This window comes from Schistocerca nitens, chromosome 2 (genome assembly GCF_023898315.1).
Source record: "Schistocerca nitens isolate TAMUIC-IGC-003100 chromosome 2, iqSchNite1.1, whole genome shotgun sequence".
Lineage (NCBI taxonomy): Eukaryota > Metazoa > Arthropoda > Insecta > Orthoptera > Acrididae > Schistocerca > Schistocerca nitens.
In genome coordinates, this window is record NC_064615.1 from 975,092,350 (window position 1) to 975,102,488 (window position 10,139).

The 10,139-nt window shown below is 39.9% G+C and overlaps 1 non-coding gene across 1 annotated transcript; it reads left to right on the forward strand.

Moving 5' to 3' along the window:
• The first annotated feature begins 6,614 nt into the window (after positions 1 to 6,614).
• Trnah-gug (transfer RNA histidin (anticodon GUG)) lies at positions 6,615 to 6,686 on the forward strand. Its single transcript has one exon. It is a non-coding gene; the product is annotated as a tRNA-His (tRNA).
• Positions 6,687 to 10,139: the final 3,453 nt, after the last annotated feature.

A 10,139-nucleotide genomic window follows, 5' to 3' on the forward strand; every position in this document is an offset into this window, starting at 1 on the left:
TCAGCAAGCAATAGGGGTTCGAAGTGAGTGCTTCTGTCAGCTGCTACTTTTCAACGTAGAACCCAGCGATTTTGCAATACTTCGGCATTCGTGGGACATCCTACTAACATCCATGTACAGTTTCTGTTTAGTAGTTCTATTTCTTCATGAATACCTTGCATCCATTTTTCCTTTTCACTTGACTGCAAAACGTCAGTAAGACAGTTTGGATCCTTATGTTCGCCAACACTAACTTTTGCTAGCTTCAAGAACTCGCCACTTTCTATCCAGGCTGATTTTCTTCATTGTGTTCTACTTACCAATTTATCTTCAGCAAGAAATTCATGTGTTTCGGCTTTCAGGAATTCCGTTGACTATATATTACTGTCATCTGATACTTGACTTCCTTCAGAATCAAGTGCGTTAAAGTTTTGTTCACTTTGACTTCCTCCAGAAGCAGAATGCCAAGGAATGTCAAATGTGACATGACCGCTACGTAAATTACAAACTATTTCTGGCTTAAATTTTAAATCACGACTCAAAACCACTTTCTTTATGGAAGGAATCCAGACTCTAAATCCATCTTTGTCATTTACATACCCAACAAATTGACCAAAAACAAATTAATCATCAAACTTTGGACGAAAATGTTTGTTTATGTGAGCATAGTAACCTGTACCAATAATTCCGAGGTGATCAAGTTTTCCTACTGGTCGATTGTACCCACAGCTCATAAGGAAATTTGTCTGGAATGATTTAAAATATAGGCTGCTGTATTCCAAGCTTCTGCCCACAGTCTGCTTGGTAGGTTGCTTGCATTCAGCATCGAACGTGCAGCTTGAACAGTTGTTTTATTTTCACATTCGGCCAAACCATTTTGTTCAGGAGTATAGGGTGGGGGAATCAGTAATTCTGTTCCCTTATCTATGAGAATTGCTTAACTCCGCAGTCATTAAATTCTTCACCGCCATTACATCTTAACCGTTTAACAGCGTGACCTTTGGTTTTGGCTTCATTTAAAAATTGGTTGGTTGGTTGGTTGGTTTTGGGGAAGGAGACCAGACAGCGTGGTCATCGGTCTCATCGGATTAGGGAAGGATGGGGAAGGAAGTCGGCCGTGCCCTTTCAGAGGAACCATCCCGGCATTTGCCTGGAGTGATTTAGGGAAATCACGGAAAACCTAAATCAGGATGGCCGGACGCGGGATTGAACCGTCGTCCTCCCGAATGCGAGTCCAGTGTCTTACCACTGCGCCACCTCGCTCGGTTTTAAAAATTGTTAAAGTACATTGTACACCTCATTTTTTTTTGCTTCAAAAAGAAAATTCGACGAAATTTACTGGAATCGTCTTTAGAATATCCATAATATCGAGCATCTCGAAGATACTCTGTACTCATTGTCCGCTGGAATCTGCATGGATCAATTCGTCAGTAACGATGGAGCGATTTACTCGTTGTCTGAATGATAGTCTGTGCATCTTTCCCAATGCACAATCATCACAAAATTATTCCTCACAGCCTTCTACATTGATTTTAAGTTTCTGTAAGATGTTCTTGGTTTATTATTTATTCTGGTGACCTAATCTTTCGTGGTACATTTGTAATGTTTCAGAAGATATCACTAAGTTCACCTGATTACCTTTTTCTGGCCTAACAACACGCGTATTCAACATGTGGAGCTCATCTTCCACATAGACTGTCGTGACGATGTCGCCGTTGGCTTTTTCCCGAATCCTAACACTTTCGCTATCAAACGTTGTCTCGTAGCTGTTACATGCAGCAGCTCTGGCTGAGGGCAAGTGAGCTCTTGCATCGGGGGGCATATAAAACATTTTCCATTCTAGCACTGTACCAATTATTCCTTCGTCTTAATTCGATACGGATAGTTCCTTGACCAAATGCACGCATATTTGTACCTTGCTTTCCTTATGAAACCGCTTCAGGAACATCACATTCGCTGAACAAAACGAGTGATATGCTTCGTAGCACCACTATCACAATACCATTAATTTACGTCAATACAATTTCTACTAGACGAACCCATGCCGCATGAAGTAAATACAATGACACCACTCACCTTTTCCTCTTGCCACGCACTATTTTATTCAGGAGCATTCAGTGGACGCTCTTCTGCCCAGTGACCTAGTTGTTTACATTTATCGCAAGGAAATTTTTGTTTTGCTCGACCTTTCGACATCTTCTTTTTCGGTGTGTTAGAAACGACAGATACAGTTACGTCCGGTGCATTTTGATCACGCAGTTCAATGGTGCAAAGTTTTCCAATGTGTAAATTCAGCCGGCCGTTGTGGCCGAGCGGTTCTAGGCGCGTCAGTCCGGAACCACGCGGCTGCTACGGTCGCAGGTTCGAATCCTGCCTCTGACATGGATGTGTGTGATGTCCTTAGGTTAGTTAGGTTTACTTACAAGGGAACCTCCCCATCGCACCCCCCTCAGATTTAGTTATAAGTTGGCACAGTGGATAGGCCTTGATAAACTGAACACAGATCAATTGAGAAAACATGAAGAAGTTTGGAACTGCGAAAAAATAAGCAAAATATACAAACTGAGTAGTCCATGGGACACATAGGCAACATCATGGAGAATGTGAGCTCAGGAGCGCCGTGGTCCCATGGTAGCGTGAGCAACTGCAGAACGAGAGGTCCTTGGTTCTAGTCTTCCCTCGAGTGAAAATTTTACTTTCTTTATTTTTGCATAGTTATTATCTGTCCGTTCGTTCATTGACGTCTCTGTTCACTGTAATAAGTTTAGTGTCTGTGTTTTGCGACCGCATCACAAAACCGTGCGATTAGTAGACGAAAGGACGTGCCTCTCCAATGGGAACCGAAAACATTTGATCGCAAGGTCATAGGTCAACCGATTCCTCCACAGGAAAACGCATCTGATATATTCTATACGACACTGGTGACGGCATGTGCGTCACATGACAGGAATATGTTGTCGACCCACCTAACTTGTACACTTGGCGAATGGGTAAAAAGATTCTTCTACCTTGCCTGATTTAGGTTTTCTTGTGGATGCGATAATCACTCCCAAAAAAGTGATGAAAACATAAGAGTTTGTCACATAAACTGAAAACAAAAAGTTAAATTTTCCACTCGAGGGAAGACTTGAACCAAGGACCTTTAATTCCGCAGCTCGTTAGGCTAACCACGGGACCATGGCGCTCCTGAGCGCGCAATGTCCTTGATGTTGCATATCTTGCACATGGACTACCCAGTTTGTATATTTTGCTTATTTTTTCATAGTTCCACACAATTTCTTCCTGTTTTCTCGATCGATCAGTGTTCAGTTTTTCAAGGCCTATCCACTGTGCCAACTTACAACTAAATCTGAGGGGGGTGCGATGGGGAGCTTCCCTTGTTAGTTGTAGGTCTAGGGGACTGATGACCTCAGATGTTAAATCCCATAGTGCTTAGAGCCATCTGAACTATTTGTTCAAACTCTGATTTTCCGCTGATATTGTCTCCCACAGATCTTTAAAGTTATCATATTTCTTTTCTTGGGTAGATAAAATTCGACCATTTCATGTTCTTTCAGACAACATGTTCTCTTCATGCTCCGTTAATTCATCATTTAGATCTACAAAAAACTTCTGCAGCTTAACCACATGCATGCTAATATCTTCTGTTTCATCGCGTTTAGCCCGAAAAAAGTTTTCAGTTAACATGTTCAAACGTTGCATGCTGCGACGTTCAAATCGGGTATAGTTTCTCCCATATTTCTTTAGCATGTTTGCACGTAAACACAAGTTCACCAAATGGTTTGCTTAGCGCACTTACTATTAGAATTAGTGGTTTCGCGTCATTCTTTTGCCATTCTGCATACGCTGCCTTCTGTTCAGCAGTAGAACCTCGAGGCAACATAACAGATTCGTGCATATTGACAACAATGTCTTTGCTTCCATATGAACGGAGCACCATAGACAGTTTATCAGTATTCACTTTATAATCTCCATTTGTACCCAGGTTCTTACCGTACAACTCGTGTCAACAAAAAAATTCTTCTGCCAGCACACACTGGACTGAATCAATTTTTTACAGAAAAAATTTTTCTTGTTCTTTTTACGTGGTCTGGGTCCATACCTGTTGTAAATTATAAAGACTGAACAACACGGTTTCATTTATCAACGGTGTATTTTCTCAGAATACAGATTTGCTTCATAACTTAAATGAACTTCAAAGAGATCACATAAAAATTCAGAAAATATCAAGGAATAACACATTATAGTGAACGTTAAAAAATTTTCCTTTTATGACAATAGCTCACACAAAACTTACAACTTCTTCGTTTTCTCTGTCCACAAATGTGGACCCTCGTTGATTATTTTATTTCACCACAAATATGCAGATTTTTCCGCTTATAGAACGATGGTACCCAAGTGTGGACCACCTAGTTACTATTAGTGCTAAAATTAAAATGCAGAATCTTTTAAAGGACGATTCGTAGTTGGTTTAGTGTTTGTTGTACGCTGAAAATGGCTGCTCCTACAAACAGGATGGTGAGAGTTAGTTCACGTTTGCTTATATTTAGTTCATACTATAAATTACACATGTTTGACTGTCCTCGTACCTAGACCTCAGGTCATAATGCAGATAAGAGAAAAATAAGTTAATGTTCCACAACCATTGATATTGAAACTCTACAGTGATATCATGAGTCTTTTAATCATAAATAGAGAAAATACCGTCAGTGACAAACTACAAAATACATTTTGACAAAATTATAATTAATTACAAATACTTCACGATAGTTGGTAGGAGAGGAGGGCATCCTTGTATAGTGAATTTGTCTCACAGCGAAGATGATGTAGAAAATGTGAATAAATAGTCGAGAAGAGGTGTCTTGCAACAAACTGCAGAAATTAGGTTTGACAAAGTTGAAAATCTACCAAAATGTCTTGAAGCAAAAAATGTTTCAAAATACAGGAAGCCTAGCTGCAATTCCTAGACAACAGTCATACGAGTCAAATGTGAAATTTGTGTTCTGTGGAAAATAGTTTTGAAGCATATACTAAAAAGCAAATTCTTTTTACTGGCAGCATCAAATTATTACTTGCCAGAAATTATCGCTTGATTCTTATTTCTTTTCATTTATGAAGCTACTTTAGAGCATCAGCAAAAATTACTGTTGGAAATCATATATTTCGAAAATATAAGCATTAAGAAACCTATTTTCTATGTAGATAATACACAGTTGACTTTTTCAAATAAAGTAAATATTTTACTGTAATATTAAAAGAAAATACAAAGCAAAGTTCAGTACGTTTTCACGATAAGTGAGATTGTAGGTCCACACACGTGAACTACCATTTATACCTTAGTGAATCACAAAAAAAATATTTCTTCTGCATTGGTGTCAAGCTTGTGAGTTGGTTTGTTGGAAAATATGCAAAGCATTTTTCTGTGAATTTTTTTTTATCTCAGGAGTGAAGAGGTTATGTTGAGTGTTGTTGTGTGTCACCCATTTTGTTCAATCTATGCATCGACCAAGCAGTAAAGAAACCAAAGGGAGATTTCGAAACAGATTTAAAGTTCATGGAGACGTAATAAAAACTTTAATGTTTGCGGACGACATTGTTATTTTGTCAGAGAACTTGAATGGAATGGGTAGTGCCTTGAAAAGAGGTATAATTTGAATATCTAAAAAAGTAAAGAATAATAGTGTAGTCAAAGCAGGCGATGTAGCGTGAATACGATTAGGAAGTGAGACGCTAAAGGTAAGTTTGGTTTTTTGGGCAAAAAAGTAATCGACTACAGCTGAAATAGAGTGGATACCAAATGCAGACTGCCAATAGCAAGGAAAGCTTTCCCGGAAACGGAGACTATATTTATACTGCATGCAAATTATGTGTAGGGAAACATTTTCTAAAAGTAATTGTTTTGAGGCCAGATTTATATCCAAGAGAAATGTGGACGACGAGCGGTACAGACAAAACAATGAAGTTCTTTAATGTGGTGTTACTGAGGACTGATGAAGCTTTATAGGCTACATCGAATATAACTGATGAAGGGAGACTGATTCGAATTGGAGAGAGGTGGGGTATGTGGCACAACTTGACGGCAGATTGATAGAACACGTACTGATGGATAAAGGAATAGTTAATTTTGTAATGTAGAGAATTATTGATGTGTACTGGGGGACAGAGAGCTAACATTTTAGAGCGCCCAAGACTTGAATACAGTAAGCACATTAACATTAATATTAGGTTCAATGACTATCCAAATACGTGAAGATCTGCACGTGATTGACTAGCGTAAGAGATACAGCGAACCAGGATCAGACCTAAGAAACAACAACAACACTGGTTGCACGCGCGACTGCTACGGTCGCAGGTTCGAATCCTGCCTCGGGCATGGATGTGTGTGATGTCCTTAGGTTAGTTAGGTTTAAGTAGTTCTAAGTCAAGGGGACTGATGACCACAGATGTTAAGTCCCATAGTGCTCAGAGCCATTTGAACAGGTTGCACGATAAGCTTCTAACGATATTGTCTGACGTGGGGCACAGGCAGCTGTAGCAGCGACCTAGCGGTGCAGGGTGACGTAGGCAACACGTCAGCAGCTCTGCGGCTGCGGTGACGGAGCAAAGTTCGCCCACGCGCCACGACTCGCCGACCAGCCGTGATAGTCTAGTGGTTAGGACATTGCGTTGTGGCCGCAAGAACCCAGGTTCGAATCCTGGTCACGGCAAATGGCTATATTTTTGTAATGAGTGGATGGATCTAAACACGAAGACGTAAATATAGCAAACAACCAAAAGATGAGATCGAATCGGTGCAGTATGTGTATTACTAAACGGGTAAAGAGGTCACCTTCTTATCAAATCCTAGATGAAGGTTGTGTATCTAACGGCTTCCAACGGCATTAAAATTTGATTTTCAGTAGTACATGTAATTATTGATCAAATTAAAAAAATTAAAACGCTGTCATAATCTACTCGTTAAGCGATATAATCTTAAGTTAAAGATTTCACCCGATAAAATGAAGTATGAAAGTTAGGAGATGTGTACGTATCTTGAGGCAGTGAATTGCACAGCCTGCAAATTGCAGATTATATTCTTGCAATATTTGGGAATGAGAACATTTAGCGACTGCCAACAAACTTTACACCGCCGCCCCACAAATTACTGCAAGCAAAAAAAAAAAACTGTTTTTGCTTACTGCATTTCCACTGTTCATGCAGTAAAACTTCAGCATCAGGCATGATCTTTCACTTTGTTACTTCTTCACTATCCACAATACATTTTGCAAGTATTATCCACAAATGACACCTAACGTATGTGCAAATTATCGTTCTACGACTTGCGGTTCACAAGATATAACGTCATAAAGACTGAAACGATGTGAAAAACTCGGTCGTCTGAAAATGTAAATAGGCTGGCCCTGTGGCCGAGCGGTTCTAGGCGCTTTAGTCCGGAACCGCGCGACTGCTACGATCGCAGGTTCGAATCCTGCCTCGGGCATGAATGTGTGTGATGTCCTTAGGTTAGTTAGGTTTCAGTAGTTCAAAGTCAAGGGGACTGATGACCTCAGATGTTAAGTCCCTTAGTGCTGAGAGCCATTTGAAACATTTTCAAAATGGAACGCAAACGACGTAGACTATGCTAATCAAGTACTAGATAATGAGCTAGACCGGGGGGGGGGGGGGAAGAATGGGGGACGGGTGTTTAGTAGGAAATGCTAAATTGGTTATGTGATATTTTTAGTAATCTTAATAAGAGCAGTGTACCATGCATTATTGCTGTTCCATTTCACCTGTAGGAAGCATCTTCCAGGTGTGATCAAATTCCAGATTGTTTAAAATACTCGATAGTAAAGTAACTTTATAAAAACAGAGAAATAACGTAAAGCTTTCTGTTTTTTTTTTTTTTTTTTTTTTTTTTTTTTTTTGCGTTCGATGTGGTGTAGAATGGACCTTAGGCAGGCTATAAAAGCACTATCTTTTCATGGGCTTTTCTGAGAAAATCCCGAAAAAACTATGATTTTTGTGTACGAAAAGTATCAGTTGGTGTGGGGGGGGGGGGGGGGTGGCCACTAATAAGAATATCTGTTGTGGTGGCAGATCATTGAAATTATTACCGTACGTTCTCAGGGAACTTCAATTTTTTTTTATTTAATTTCTTTTTTATGTTACCGAGATCGAGAGGTTCAAAGTTACCGTACTTGTGGATGTAAAATATGCACGTAATATCCGGTCTGAGGCGTTCTGACTGACTTAGTGAAAACATGGAAAGGGTTCTATGTTCGTAACAAGGGTTCTGAGGTCACCAAGCTATGTTTTCAGTCAGCATATTATCACCAAATGAAGCGCACTCTCTGTACCAGATCACTTCACCCCTATACAATACCTAAGTGGTACTGCAGTGAGAAAAAGGGACTGATAAGGTTCTTAACATATCTCAAAAGAACATAAAAATGGCTCCCAAGACTTATGTGGTACGTGAAGGACTGAAAATTTAGTAAAATATTTATAATAACATTTTCAATCGAAGATTTGAATCATAAAAAAACCGGTCGTTTTCAATGAGTAGTTATTGACGGGCAATATATTCAGAAAATACCTGAAGCAAACAATTCTTTGTTGCCAGTATATTATGCGTACTTGTTTATATGTGTCAAAGTGTACTAATGTGTCGAAGTATGCAAATAAACTGTCAGAACTTAACTGAACTATAGAATTTGTTTTATATAAGCAGCACATACTGATGTAACAGGAAAAAGAAGGGAACCAGACGAAAAATGCTTGTGTCGGAGAAGGAAAGTTGAGTACGTTCCTTTTTAAAAGAACGACAGAAAAGTGGGAAACCAGCTCCCTCAGTCCTGTTTCCGCATTCCTCAGCAAAAGTTCTCGCGTGCGAACATATTAGAGTTTTTTGTGCTGAAAGAAGGTAGCAGAGAGACGGTAACGGTAGAAGAGAGAGGAGCCGATTAATGTTGAACGTCCCGTCGACAACGAGGTCATTAGAGACGGAGCACAGGCTTGGTTTAGGGGAGGATGGAGAAGCAAAGTTGCCATGTCCTTTCGAAGGAACCATCCCAGCCATACAGGGAAATCACTGAAAATTTATATCTGAATGACCGGATGTGGGTTTGAACTCGAAAAGAAAGAGAGAGAGGAGACAGTGAAAATGAAAAATGCGGTTGCTTGTGGATACCATAGATAGGCTTGGGGGTCTGGACCCGCCAACACTCGCGAACACGTAGATATAGGGTAGGGGACATTTCGGACCGAAATGTTGAACCTCGTGGGTATAAGTTGGAACCCACAGAAATTTTAAACCGTAGTGTTAAATGGACAGGATACAATGGCTGTGGCTTATTCTGTGAATCAATGGGAGACAGTGAGAGGGAGATGAATAATATGAAGGCTTAACTAAAAAAAGAAAGAGACAGCATAAAAGGATTCAGAATATTGTGTGCCCGACAGGAGCATTTTTCTCTGGTTTAATCTTTAATGCTCTGTGTCTCCACAGGTGAATAATGGGAATGTTAATAAAAATCAGCCAGCTGTATTTCAGGTATGTCCATTACTTTGCAACCGGCGTCGTTCTCAATGAGCATCTTCAGGTGGAAACGAAAATTAGATTTTTGAGTCACAACACCTGCACATTTAGGCCACATAGTGAGAGACTTAATCAAGAAGATCGCTGGGACTTTCGTTCTCACCTGAAGAAGCTAATTTAGTACGAAACCGGATTTGACATAGGAAAAGCACCGGAAATCCAGCTGTGGTGTACTCACATGATTCTTTTGAGTCTGTCCAAATTCCCTTTTACCGGAGACTGCAGACTTGTATTGCTTTAGACGGTGGGCATTTCCAATACCTAAAAACATAAGTTCAATTTTATGCAATGTGTTATCACCAGTCTATTGAGATTTCCCTTTAGTTGTAGTCGCTAATGAAAACATAACACTGTAAATGTAAATTGTATACTAATTATAGTGTAATTATTCAACCTTTACAACATGATTCCCTGTTTTACGTATCCATCGAGTTTGTGCCATTCATCTTTCAATCCTCTTACAGAAACAAATGCAGCACTGTAACCGCGGCTGACTAGCGTCTCCAGATGACGCGTTTTTTGCCTCTCAGCTGGTGAGTCGGGCCAGCCTGACGTAACCAAGAGTGATTAGTAACTTTTA